The sequence below is a fragment of the Lygodium microphyllum genome, chromosome 5, assembly GCF_053477565.2.
Source record: "Lygodium microphyllum isolate KBCC chromosome 5, Lygodium_microphyllum_v1.1.10, whole genome shotgun sequence".
NCBI classification, from domain to species: Eukaryota; Viridiplantae; Streptophyta; class Polypodiopsida; order Schizaeales; family Lygodiaceae; genus Lygodium; species Lygodium microphyllum.
The window spans coordinates 64,092,850-64,106,708 of record NC_141139.1 but is presented as its reverse complement, the minus strand read 5'-3'; positions in this window follow the sequence as shown (position 1 = coordinate 64,106,708).

The following is a 13,859-nucleotide window of genomic DNA, read 5'->3' as shown; positions in this document are numbered from 1 at the left end:
CCACAATCAATCAAGGTTTTGAAACTTTTACCTTGATAGTCCGACGGCGTTTGAATTACCGAGAACTAGCGATTCGGGCCCTTCCTGTGTAAAGCGGCATGGACTGTTGCTCTTTCAAATTCCGCTTCCATAGTCGGGTCTTCCTCTTCTTCCGCATTACATCTTTGCCTAGTGGTAATGCAGGCAGCTCTTCCTCTACCACGGGTGGCGGCTCCCTGCCCACGGCCAGCACCTTGACGGTGTCCCTCGCTAAGCTTGGGACATTCCCTTCTGAAGTGACCGAGTTCATTGCAGTGGAAACATCGGATGTTTCGGCCATTACCGTGAGTAGGAACAAAGTTGTTGACGTTATTTGTCCTTGCTTTCTTCCTTTGTCCCTGATTGTGGCCTTGAACTCTCTTAACCTGAGGTCTGAATGCTCCTCTGCTTGGGTTGCTATAAGTCCAGTTCTTAATACTCCTTGGTTTAGCTTGCACTTCCTGAATTATAGGTGCTGCTCGAATGAGTGCATCCTGAAGATCTGATGGTCTCATAGATTCGAGACGGGTATTTACAGGTGGATTTAAGCCTGCGCAAAATTTGGACACCTGCTGTGTCGTGTCCATTTGTGGCGCATACTTCAAGAGTGAGACAAACTTAGAGTAGTATGCGTCAAGCGTGAGTCCTAACTGTTTTAGCTCATAGAACTCATTCATTTTCTGAGTACGATATGCGGGCGGCAAATATCTCCCTTGCACGGCTTGCTTTAACTTCTCCCAGGTAACGGACCCCTCTGAAATCCCTTGATCCCTGAACCATTGTTTCCACCATAGTCTGGCTTCACCAGTGAGTTTTAATTTGGCGAGCATGGCCTGATTGGTAGGTGCAGTGCCAGCGGCTTCGAAGTAGTCCTCCATAGATTCAATCCAAATCTCAGCGTCTGACTGGACGAATCTGCCTCTCCCGTCAAACTCGGGTGGCTTAATCTGTTTGAGGAGGAACTTCTTATCCTGGATCACAGTAGTACTTGCTGTAGGGGGCGAATTTGGAACCTGTACCTGGGGTTGCGCCTGGGTAAAAGTTTTCTTAACATTATTATATAATAATTGACATTAGCTTACCCTTAGTTCAACTATTTCGTAACTCATGAAGTTACTTAACTTTTTTCAACAACTTTGATGCACAATCGGATAGTGATAAAAGAAGTCCTTATTTATATTTATATGGTGTAGCCTCATACAACATCTCGAGTGAAGATAATCCAATCATTACATTTAGTTTGGGGAGAACAACATTGTATTGGATTTGTCTACATGAACTGTGTAATAGTAGGGTTTTGGGTCATGTATCTTTAGGAATCGATAATTCATCGGAAGTTCGGGATATCCTTTCTGCTGGAAACCATACTTCCCATGGCGGCCCAATACCTTAATTCTATCAGCTGGAATTACACGGGTTACTTCCTCATAAACATATGAGTTTAATTCAACTCTACGACCTCGAATATGCAATGTTGAATTCACGTGAGCTTCCACAAAAATGAACAGCTTCACGACTTTCAAATCTTCCAACCACTTGATCCTCTTCAGGTTGGTTTGTAGATAAGCGAACCGGTGGGCAGCTATGTAGTAGATTCCTGAAGACCCAGTCCATCTTCGCTCTATATATAGAGGTGATGGGTTATAAATCTGCTCCAAGATGTTCATCATTTCAATTCTCTGCCTATAATGCGGAGAATGCATTGCAGTCATGAACATGATCCGGAACACCAAAAACTTATTCCACGCCTCGTAATTCTGCAAGACAGTATTGAAGATGAGAATATGTTTGGACAGGAACAAATTCTTTACTTCACTTCTAATGAAATCTTATGAAAACAATTCCATTATAAGTCGGCTCTGATACCAACTGTAACGTGTCCACTAGAATCCTCTAGGACACGTCTTAGCAGTCCATCGGAAAGGCTGTCTAGAAAACTCCACCCGGCACTCCCACGGAATGTTGCGGGTTTTGCAATCTAGGACTTTCCGCATCTGCCACGTAACGGAAGCGTCCTGGCCGTTCCCACTAGGATCGACTGGAATTGTTTGGTCATTTTACTAACAGCGACTAGCGTCAGACCTGATCGAACTACTTTACGCAGAACGCCCGGTTTGAAGCGGATTCATGCTGCACTTGGTTCAAGGAGAATGGGAAACGAGAGGGATGCAAGGCTCGACCTCTCTGCCAAAAGGCATAGTCCCATTCCGTTCCCCTAAAACAGCCTGAATCGGGTAACCGGTACCTCCAAGTCATCGTTCTCCTTACTTGTTTCGGTGATGACGATCATCCTCTGTCCGTCGAAGACCTTGAGAAAAGTTCCCGGTTAACCGGAACCACCCATCCGTAGGACGGCCCATGGTCCATCCTCCGCACTTTCCTCAGTTTGTTTTAGTTATGTAATTACCTACCACATTAGTTTGACATATAACAAACAGCTTCCTTGATTAACCCTGTTAAGCACTGGTTCCTTCACGTAATCTTATCACAGGACATAAAGAAAACAATGCCAAACAACTTCTTTGTTATCATTTTATCCTTTTATTCTTTGAAATACAAGGAGTTTCCGCCCGTAGGCGTATACATAATCCGCCCGAAGGCTATCCAGTAATCCACCAGGGATCACTAATCCAAGTTTCCGCCTGTAGACTAGTATGCGGGCCTCGAGATCCAATCCCGAGTCACGTTAGTCTCTTGTGCAGGACCCGGAAGGCGAGGGATTTACAGCGAGAGCCCCCTGGCACCCAAGCGTCCTCCTGCTCCAAGCAGAACTCAACGGAGAGACCTCTCATGGCGGGTTCGGTCCACGTTCCCGGCGCGGTTAACAACCCCCTTGGTTAGGGTTAGGCAGGCAGTCAGGGGTAACTGAAGCTGCCTCTCCCTTCAGGATTCAACCTGAAGTATTTAGATATGTTTTCCTCCTTTAGTTCATTGAGCAAACAATGCAAACAGTGCTTTCTAAACTATTACAAGCACAATCAAATTCCAATGGTCGTTTGGCTGGCAAACTGTTAAGGAGTGACTCCTTTCCTCCGAATGCAACCCGCATTCGATCCGGAATCAATTGCAACTTGGCAAGATTCCTATCATTCTTGGGTTAGGGTCATACCCTACCAATGCTTAAGGTTTTGTTGTGGCAGGATCCAGCGACCATGTCGCTTTAGTTATTGTCGGGTCATTCGCAAATACCTAACTTTCCTTTTCCTTGGCAATTATTTCCCAAGAAAAGTGAGTAACAGGATGATTACTCATCCTCTTGTAAATTAACTTGCCAACCTCATTTCGAGAGATGACAAAACTCTCTTGTGGACAAATCTCAAGTCTATACAATGTTGCAGCTTTTTGCACAGGTATTGCATCTAATTCCACGGGATCATTCCATTGCTTAGTGTTTTCCGTTCACGGAATTTACCCCAGCCGAGTAACAGGGTTTTAGGGTATCCTCCAAATCATTCCTAATTAGGTTGGCCCATGGTTCTAGAAATATGCAACTCCGTCGGAGTTTCGTCATGATCCTTAGGATAAATCCTTAGATCATTTCATGCATGAACGTCCCATTGCTTCGTCATTTTGTGAACGTGTGTAGGATCTTTAGAATCACGGTTTTTGTCTAAAGCTAGGTCAAATTGCACTAAACCCTAGTTAACACTTAGGATTCCTATCATATCGACTCAATCATGTCCATACGAATCCTTGTGGTTTAGATTACTTAGTCAATTCAATTATGCTTGTCTTGCGACAAGGATGATCCTTCTCAAGGGTAATAATCTAAATCTAACGGGTAACAATACTTACACGCGTAAACATGCGATTTATTGCCTTTACGCATCACATGGCCCATGATAACTTTATCTTTCTTTGGTGCACGATAATCTGGCTACTAACTTTGTCTAGGACCTACTAGGTCTTACATCAATAGTCGTACCTACAACCTTGTTGTCTACACTTTGGCATCTTATGCTTTGACTCCTAATTGCGGCTCTTAATGAATGACATTTTTCACATGACGACTACGCAATACACAACATTCTCCTAGCTACGAAGTAGTCAATGAAACTCATACAAAACTAGTGTTAATTTATTCCATCTTACAAGCTATTTGCAAGTCCATACGTTCACTTTAGTACTCTATTATTTCTTTCCGGATGATACCTTAAGGTGCTAACCTTTTCCTATGAAATCATTACGAGAAGTATGTTGCCTAATGTGCGGCACACGCTTATTTCTACCATGTCTAGGACGGAAGATAATGTACTTATAAATTCCATTTCTTTGCCTAAGTTTAGACTCATTACCTTGATAAGGTACCAGAACTACATGCAACTAGCCTTCTACTCGTTCAAATTCACGACATATTTCAATCTTACCTAATGTTTCAGGAGATGCTTTGTCACAAGTATTTCTTTCCAATTTCCGTATGCATTAAAATTAAACGTAAAAATGCAACTCCTTTTATGAGCTAAGCGCGCCTAATCATTTCTTTATGCGAAAACAAATCGAAAGAACCTGGACTTGAGGGCTCGGGGAGATGTCCACTTATATATTCGGAGATGAGCCTCCCGCGGTCGCACCTTGTGATCTTTTTGGGGCCATCGTAGTCGTAAATTCGACTTCCGATTTGCCTTTGTGGTCTACGGAGTGACGGCCCTCGGAATGCGGCCTTCCAACCTCTGCCTTTATCCTTGTATGCGGGAGATTTCCTTTTCGGGATGGTGCTTGCGACAAAGGCTTTAGGAGTCTTTTCAAGAAAACTCGAATCGGCACGGAATTTAATCTCGGACAGCTTGCGGCTTTAAAATCTTCTTGCGATAGCCTTTTCGATGGGTCTTGCGGGGGTCTTTATGGCTTCACCGTCCCCTCTTCAAAGTCCCGGGAAGGGTATGAAGAGATCTTCTTGGAAATGGGGTGGGAAGGGGCCTTAAGGAGGCCCCCTCCTTAGAAGCTTCTAAAGAAGCTTCTAAGAAGCTTCTGTAGTTTCAACAGAAACATGTGGGGGGGGTCGTGATCCACGTGGCGGGGCAGCCTGAGCTGGCCGGCGGACAGGGCGGCAGCGACTGGCGGTCTGGACTGGCGGTGGCTATGGCAGCTGGCGGCAGCGCGGCGGCTCTTGAACGATGGCGGCCCTTCCTCCCTTCACGTCGGCACGGCGACCTCTTCCTCCTCTAGCTCTCTCCCTCCCAAATCTTCTCCCTCTCTCTCCCTCTAGCACACCCCCTTGATGGGGGTGTTCATATAGGCATGGGGGTGGGGGAAGAGAGCCTCCACACACGTGGAGGACTCCCCTCATGCAGTCCCTCACTTGGCCATCCCCCCTCCACAATCCCTCTCCTCCAGCCATGCATCGGCTGGGGGAAGGGATAATAGTAAAAAAAATTGCCTTAATTTATCCTATTGCCCTTCCCAAGCGGTCGTTCCCTTGCGGTTTTTCGGTCCTCAACCCCGGCCTTTAATTCTCGACGTGGGACCTCATTTTCGAGCGTGCAGGGTGTGGATTAGGTTACCAATAATCACGAAGTAGGGGAATACTCTTGCACAAGGTGTACACGGCGTGCGGCAAGTTAATATTTGCGTACGGGGTACGCGGAAATATTACAGAGTCTCTCCCAATGGTAGCTCTTTCTAACTGTATTGAGTGTCTTGGCATAGCCACGATGTCCTACGAAAGGGGAATCATGAGCTTCCCACAATATCTTCTGCTTAAGTGACTGGCTTGCTAGTATACACAGCCTTGTTCTATAGTAGACAATCCCATTATTGATAGAAAATTCATGATACTTAGCCTACAATTTTTGATTCTGATCCTTGATAGAGATCTCCCTTAGGATTGTTTGGTAGGCTGGATCATGGCGTGCATCCTCTCTAGCTAACTCAAGTATAGGGTTGGTTGGCATAGATACTTTTGTAGCTAGAGATCTAGCTGTTGATGGATTCTACAAGATTAGGGAATTTAGGAATGTCTTGCGACTAAGTGCATCGGCAACTACATTCTCATTCCCTGGTCAGTACTTGATTTCAAAGTCATATTCCTCCAACACTTCAATCCATCGACATTGCCTCATGTTGAGCTCGTTCTGAGTAAAGATCCATTTGAGACTCTTATGGTCAGTTACTAGAGTAAACTTGTAAACCAACAGGTAGTGTCTCCAAAGCTTTAGAGCATGGATGACAGCTAGTAATTGTAGATCATACGTAGCATAATTCTTTTCATGACCCTTCAATTTCCTTGAAGAGTATGCTACTGGATGACCTTCTTGCATAAGTACACACCCCAAGGCAAGAATGCTAGCATCAGTTACTACCTCAAACTCCTTATTGAGGTCTGGAAGTTTTAGAATAGGTGCTAATACCAAACTTTCCTTCAATCTGTCGAAGCTATTTTGTTCGGGAGTTGACCATGCAATGGAAGTTTGCTTCTTCACTAAGTCCGTCAGAGGTGGAGCAATCAAAGCATAGTTTTTGATGAAGACCCTATATCATCTTGTCAATCCAAGAAAGCTACATATCTCTTTGACGGATACTAGTATTGGCCACTCAAGCACATCTCTGACCTTGGCTCGGTCCACTGATATTCCTTCTCCTGATACTATGAATCCTAGATATTCAATTTGACGCTTGAAGAATGCACACTTCTTCATTTTAGCATACAACTTATTTGACCTCATTGTCTCAAGGACAATCCGAAGTTGGGGTTCATGATCTTCTTCCTGTTTATAATAGACTAAAGTGTCATCGAAGAAGACAAGCATGAAATCATCAAGATATGGCCTAAAGATATCCTGCATTAACCTATTGAAGGTGGCAGGTGCATTCGTAAGTCCGAATGACATAACTAGGAATTCAAAGTGCCCATATCTTGTATTGAAGGCCGTTTTGGGGATATCTTCTTCCATGATCCTTATTTGATAGTAACCTGACCTGAGATCAATCTTGGAGAAGATCTTTTCACCTTGAAGACGATCAAGAAGCTCATCTATTCTAGGAATAGGATACTTGTTCTTGACTGTTGACTGATTCAACCCACGGTAATCAATACATAGTCAAAGTATCCCATCTTTCTTTTTCTGGAATAGTACTGGAGCTCCCCATGGTGAACTGCTAGGCCAGATGTAGCCCTGATCTAACAGTTGCTTTAGTTGTTCCTTCAGCTCAATTTTTTCTGGTATGCACATTTTATAAGGTCTCTTTGCAATTGGCGCGGCTCCTGGTACTAACCTAATATCATGATCCACTTCTCTTTGAGACGGAAGTTCAGTCAACTCTTCAGGGAATACGTCCGCATATTCCTTTAGCGAAGAAGGTCCTTCATGATACTCTTGCTTCTGATCTAATTTGTTGAGTTTGATCAAGTAAATAGGTAATCCTTTTCTGACTCCTTTTATGATCTGAGATACTTTGGCCAATTGGATTCTCGGCATTCCAGCCTCACCTTGAGTTGTGACTAATGTCCTTTCAGAGTTTCGAAAGGAAACTTGACCCTTTCCACAGTGAATGTGGGCATCGTTAGGCTTAAGCCAATCCATTTCGAGTAGACATTCATGGATACCTAAATTCATGACTCTGAATTTGACCGAAGTCTTTTTTCCTCCTCGAAAGAATTCCACCTTAGCAGTTTGCCTGATACAAGTAACCTCACGATCATTTGCCAATTCCACAAGCAAGGTAGGTGCTTCTACTGTGGTTATTCCTAATCTTTTTGCACATGCTGGTAAGATAAAGGAATGTGTACTACCACAATCAATCAAGGTCTTAAAACCTTTACCTTGATAGTTCGACAGTGTCTGGAATCACCGAGAATTGGCGATTTGGCCATTTCTTATGTAAAGCAGTATCGACTGTCGCCCTTTCGAATTCTGCTTCCATGGTTGGATCTTCTTTTTCTTCTTCTTCGCACATTTTCCTATTGGCAATACAGGCAGTTCTTCCTCTTCCTGGGGTAGCGACTCCTTGACCACGGCTTGTTCCTTGGAAAGGCGCTTGGCGATGTCCTCCACCAAGCTTGGGACATTGCCTCTTGAAGTAACCGAGTTTGTTGCAGTGGAAACAATGGAGGTTTCGGCCATTACTTTGAGTAGGAACAAAGTTGTTGACATTATTCATCCTTGCTTTCTTTCTTTGTCCCTTATTATGACCTTGAAATCTCTTCATTTGAGGTCTGAATGCTCCTTTGTTCGGGTCATTGTAAGACCAAGCTTTGTTACCCCTTGGTCTAGACTGCACCTCCTCAATTATAGGCGACGCTCGAATGAGTGTATCCTGAAGATCTGATGGACGCATAGATTCGAGACGGGTATTTACTGGTGGATTTAAACCCGCACAAAATTTGGACACTTGCTGTGTCATGTCCATCTGTGGCGCATACTTTAAAAGTGACACGAATTTAGAGTAGTATGCGTCAAGAGTGAGTCCCAGCTGTTTTAGCTTGTAGAACTCATTCATTTTCTGCGTGCGATATGCAGGTGGCAAGTATCTTCCCTGCACGGCTTTCTTCAGCTTCTCCGAGGTAACAGATCCATCTGCAATCCCTTGATCCCTGCACCATTGCTTCCACCAAAGTGTGGCTTCGTCGGTGAGCTTTAACTTGGTGAGCATAGCTTGATTGGCGGGTGTAGTACCGGCTGCTTCGAAGTAATCCTCCATGGATTCAATCCAAATTTCAGCATCACCTTGGATGAATCTGCCTCTCCCGTCAAACCCAGGTGGCTTAATCGGCTTGAGAAGGAACTTCTTCTCCTGGATTACAATAGTACTTGATGTAGGAGGTGAACTAGGAACCTGTACCTGCGGTTGTGCCTGGATAAAGGTTTCTTAACGTTATTATACAATAATCGTTATTGATTTATATTACATCTTTAAACAATGTAGCTACTTAACTTTTTATCAACTCTTATGCACAACTAGACATTTGATAAAAATAAGTCTTTATTTGTATTTATATGGGCATAGCCCTTTTGAATACAACGTTTCATGCGATGATAAGCCAACTGTTACATTTAGTTTGGAGAGAACAACGTTGTATTACATTTATCTACAGGGACTGTATAATAGTAAGGTTTCAGGTCATGGATCTTCACGAATCGGTAAGTCATTGGAAGTTGAGGACATCCTTTCCGTTGGAATCCATACTTCTCATGGCGGCCCAACACTTTAATCCTGTCGGCGAGGATTACACGGATTACTTCCTCATATACATATGAGTTCATCTCAACCCTCCGACCTTGAATATGTAAAGTTGAGTTTACGTGAGCTTCCACAAAAATGAACAGCTTCACGACTTTCAGGACTTCCAACCACTTGATCCTCTTTAGGTTGCTCTGTAGATAAGCAAACCGGTGGGCGGCTATATAGTAGATTCCTAAAGCACCCTTCCATCTTTGTTCCATGTACAAAGGTGATGGATTATAGATCTGCTCCAGGATGTTCATCATCCCAATCCTTTGTCTATAAAGTGGAGAATGCATTGCAGTCATAAACATGATTCGAAATACCAAGAACTTGTTCCACGCTTTGTAATTCTACAAGATAGCATTGAAGGTAAGGGAATGTCCGGACAGCAACATTTTCTTTACTTCATCTTATTAAGAAAAAACAATTCCGTTGTTGATCGGCTTTGAAACCAACTGTAATGTGTCCACTAGTATCATCCAGGACACGTCTTGGCAGTCCATCGGAAAGGATGTCTAGAAAGCTCTACCTGGCACTCCCATGGAATGTTACGGGGTTTGCGATCTAGGGCTTTCCGCTTCTGCCACATAGCGGAAGTATTCCGGCTGTTTCCACTTAGGATCGACTTGCATAAGGGTTTCTTGAGTGGTCATTTCCTAACAACAACTAGCATTGGACCCAAGCAAACTACTTTACGCAGAAACGCCAGGTCCGAAGCTGATTCACGTTGCACTTGGTTCAAGAAGAATGGGAAATGAGAGGGATGCAAAGCTGGACCTCTCTGCCATAAGGCATAGTCCCATTCCCTTTTCCTAAAACAGTGTAAATCGGGTTAAAACATAACTCTAGGTCAATGCTTTTGTTGTCCGTGTCCTTTGACGATCATCTCATTGTTCCTCATGATTTCAGAAAAGTTTCCGACCAATCGGGACCACCCATCCGTAGGACGGACCCATGGCCCATCCTCCGCACTTTCCTCGGGTTGTTTTAGTTATATAATTATCTAACACATTAGTTGGACATGTAACAACCAACTTCTTTAATTAACCCATTAAGCACTGGTTCCTTCACGTAATCTTATCACTTGACATAGAAAAACAATATCAGAAAAGTTCTTTATTAACATGTTATCATATTTATCTTTGAAATACAAGGAGTTCCACCCGTAGGCTTATCCACAATCCACCCGAAGGCTATCCAGCAATCCACAGGATCACTATTCCAAGTTTCCGCCCGTAGACTAGTATGCGGGCCTCGAGATCCAATCTCAAGTCATGTTAGCCTCTTGTGCAGGACCCGGAAGGCGAGGGATTTATGGCCAGAGCCCCCTGGCACCCAAGCGTCCTCTTGCTCCAAGTAGCGCTCAACGGAGAGACCTCTCGCGGCAAGTTTGGTCTACGTTCCGGGTGCGGTCAACAACCCCCTTGGTTAGGGTCAGGCAGCCATCAGGGGTAACTGAAGCTGCATGTCCCTTCAGGCCTTCAACCTGAAGTATAGATGTTCATTTATTTTGTATTTCATTGGTCAAACAAGTCAAACTGTGTTCTAAAATCTCTAGCAAGCACAAACATTTCCATTGATCATTTTTATTGTTGGCAAACTACTAAGGAATGAATCCTTCCTTTCGAATGCATCCAGCACTCGATCCGGGGTGTCTTGCAACTTGGCAAGATCCCTTATATTCTGGGTTAGGGCGTACTCTATTAACCCAAATTGGTCAAACCTTAAAGTTCATTGGATACTTCAGTTTCTAATTTTTAATCTCCAATTAATGTATACATCCTCTTGCAAGATAGCTTGCATAAGGATCCGCCATCCTTGTTGCGAGAATTTGGCCTTTCTTCTTGTGATTCAATCACAAGACCATATGACTCCGTACTTGCTGCTCAAGTCCCGCATCGTACTATGCGATAATGGAGTCACGAAACAATCCGTTTCAGTTTCTTAAGCTAACGTTGTTAGACCTAGGGCTTCCTAGCTTTATTGTTTTGTAAGAATCTCAAGGACAAACCCTAATTCCTTTTACGTTTACAATTTACTGACTCCACAATCAGGGAATGTGGGTAAGTATTTAAGGTATAAACGTTTCTTGGAATTTGACTCATTCCCAATGAATGTTTCGCAGCATAGGTATTTCTAAGTTTATAATAATTTGGTTAACTCTAGAAGGTAATTTCGAGATTATCTCTGCATGATTTGTTATCTACGAGTCAAATGACTTTTCAATCCTATACTTCATCGATTTGAGGTTAGGTTAATTTCAACTAATCTTCCCTTTTCTTTGCAAACTAAACTCATGCTAAATAAGCAACCTTTTCCTTGCTAAGTTATGCAATTAGCAATGATAATTTCCTAGAGTTTATGCATCCTAAGAATCCTTTCATGATTTGCACTTTCCATGATGATTCGTTGTAAAAAGAATAGGGGTTAATAGTGCGAGATGCAGTGTTATACCTTTAGGCTTAACTGAAGTATACTACTTTAATGGGTAAATAATCTTGCTCATAATTCATTTCAATGCATAAAGTTATTTGAAAAAAATACGTTTATACTTTATTTATTTTGCATGTTCCATTAGATGTATTTCGTCGTGAATGACTAGGACAAGATATATCATATTTCTAACAACTAACCTTGCATGACTAAAATTACAACGATATAAAATTAAAAATTAAGAAGGAAAGACTTGGGTTTGGGGTGAGATATCCACATGGATTCCAGGAGATGACCCTCCCGCGGCTACGCCTTGGACCTTCTTAGGAGGCATCAGAATTGTAGTCGTTCGAACGTGGAAACAGCTTTACACTTCCTTTTCAGAATTCTACCGTCACTCCCTTGCACTTCAATACTCTTCTTCTCTCTTTCGAGTAGGGGAAAAACCCAAGTCCCAAGGGTATTTTGGAAAGGACAAGGAACGGCTAAGGGGTTTAACCACGAGGAGGGGGGTTTCAAAATACCATGGAAAGAGCTTATAGGAGTTTTAAAAAAACCGTGCTGGAAGGGGGGAATGAAAGGCAACATAAGGGTTTAAAAGGGAACACAAGGGTTTTTTTTTTTGGCCCAAGACAAAAGATTATTGATGTTAGCAGCGGGGAGGGAAAGAAAAGGTAGGGAGAATTTGGTGAGGAAAAGAAGGGATGAAAGGCCCTTTAAAATAGTAAAACCGCGGGTTTTGAAAGGGACGATTTACAAGCCCATAAGGAAAAGGCTTAAGGGGTTATAAAACCCGCGGGGGGGGGGGGGGGGGGTGGGGGAGAGATAAAAGGCAACACGAGGGGGTGAAAGGGGGAAAATTTTAAGCCCCGGGAAAGAAAAGGGGTGAAAAGGGGCTTTTCAAGCCCCTTTGGAAGCTTCCCCTAGGAAGCTTCCAAAGTTTCCCCACGTGGGGGGAAACTTACTGGCGGTGTGACGGACAGGTGGCCACCTGCGACGATAGGCAGCGGCTCCTCCCAGGCCTTGAGATGTGGCTTTAGCCTCCCCCTCTTTCCCTTCCGGCTTCAGCTCCTCCATCAGCGTTGAGCGGCGTACCTCCTTCTCACGGCGAGTTCCAGGCAACATCGTCCTCTCACTCTCCTGGCCTTCCCTTGGGTGGGGGTTTTTAGAGGGACAAGGACGGGAATCCTCCCGCCCTCCATTTCATTCTGCATGGTGGTGGAAGGCGCAGAGCTCCACGAAGGAGCTTTGTCCTTCATTCTATTTCCCTCCCCTTACAGCACAACAGTGGGTTTTGGGGAGGGAAAATAAAAAAAAATTGCATTATCGTAGGCATTTCTCAAAATTATCCATTTGAAAGGGGTTAATTCATGTGAAGGAAAATGCAAAACTTTACAATTGCCCAATTCAAAGATGAAACCATTATTGAAGAAAACCATGCAAATGTAGATATTGTATGTGATTCTTCTTTCTATATATTTCATTTCCTTCCAACTTTCCCTGTCAAGGACAAGGAATACATACTGCTATCCAACATCCAAAGACTATTTAATCTTAGGGAGGATTATTGTTTAACTGATCATTACAAAGGCTTTCGATGTTGCAAATGACATTGTAGATGTCAAAAATGAATTAAAAGAAGAGTTACTTAAACTGGATATTGAAATTACAAATGACAAGTTTATTTAAGTAGGGGATGCCCTTTCTCTTTATTTTAACAAGGCAAAGAATGTAGAGAAAGAGTATTGGATTATTGATGAGGAGCTCAACCACCTTCAAGACCCACTTGGAATTTCCAATTTTGGAAGGGAGGAGTCAAAGTATGTTAAAGAATTGGAAGATACCAATTAGGCACAACCATCAATTAGTATATGGAATCCAACTAAGCTAGAGAATTATGAAAATCAATTGGTACTATTATCTTGAATTTTGTAAGATACATTAACATGTTTGGTTTTAACATTCATTTGATATTCATCTTTATTTGCAATTGGAGATTGAAGAGTTTGATAACTTCTTGGGATGGGGTAAAGGGTCGAGAGCTGGTATTAGTATAGTGAAAGATGTTACACTTGGACATTACTTATCAAGGATTGATCCCCATATTTTCTTAGCATTTCATAACATCTTCTCAAAGGAAGTAACATGGCCTATACTATGTATCAAGGCACTTACAAGGCTAGTTGGTTCGTTCGAGTTACAGTACAATGCACACAATTTGATGTTTTAGGAGAAGAGTGCAGCAA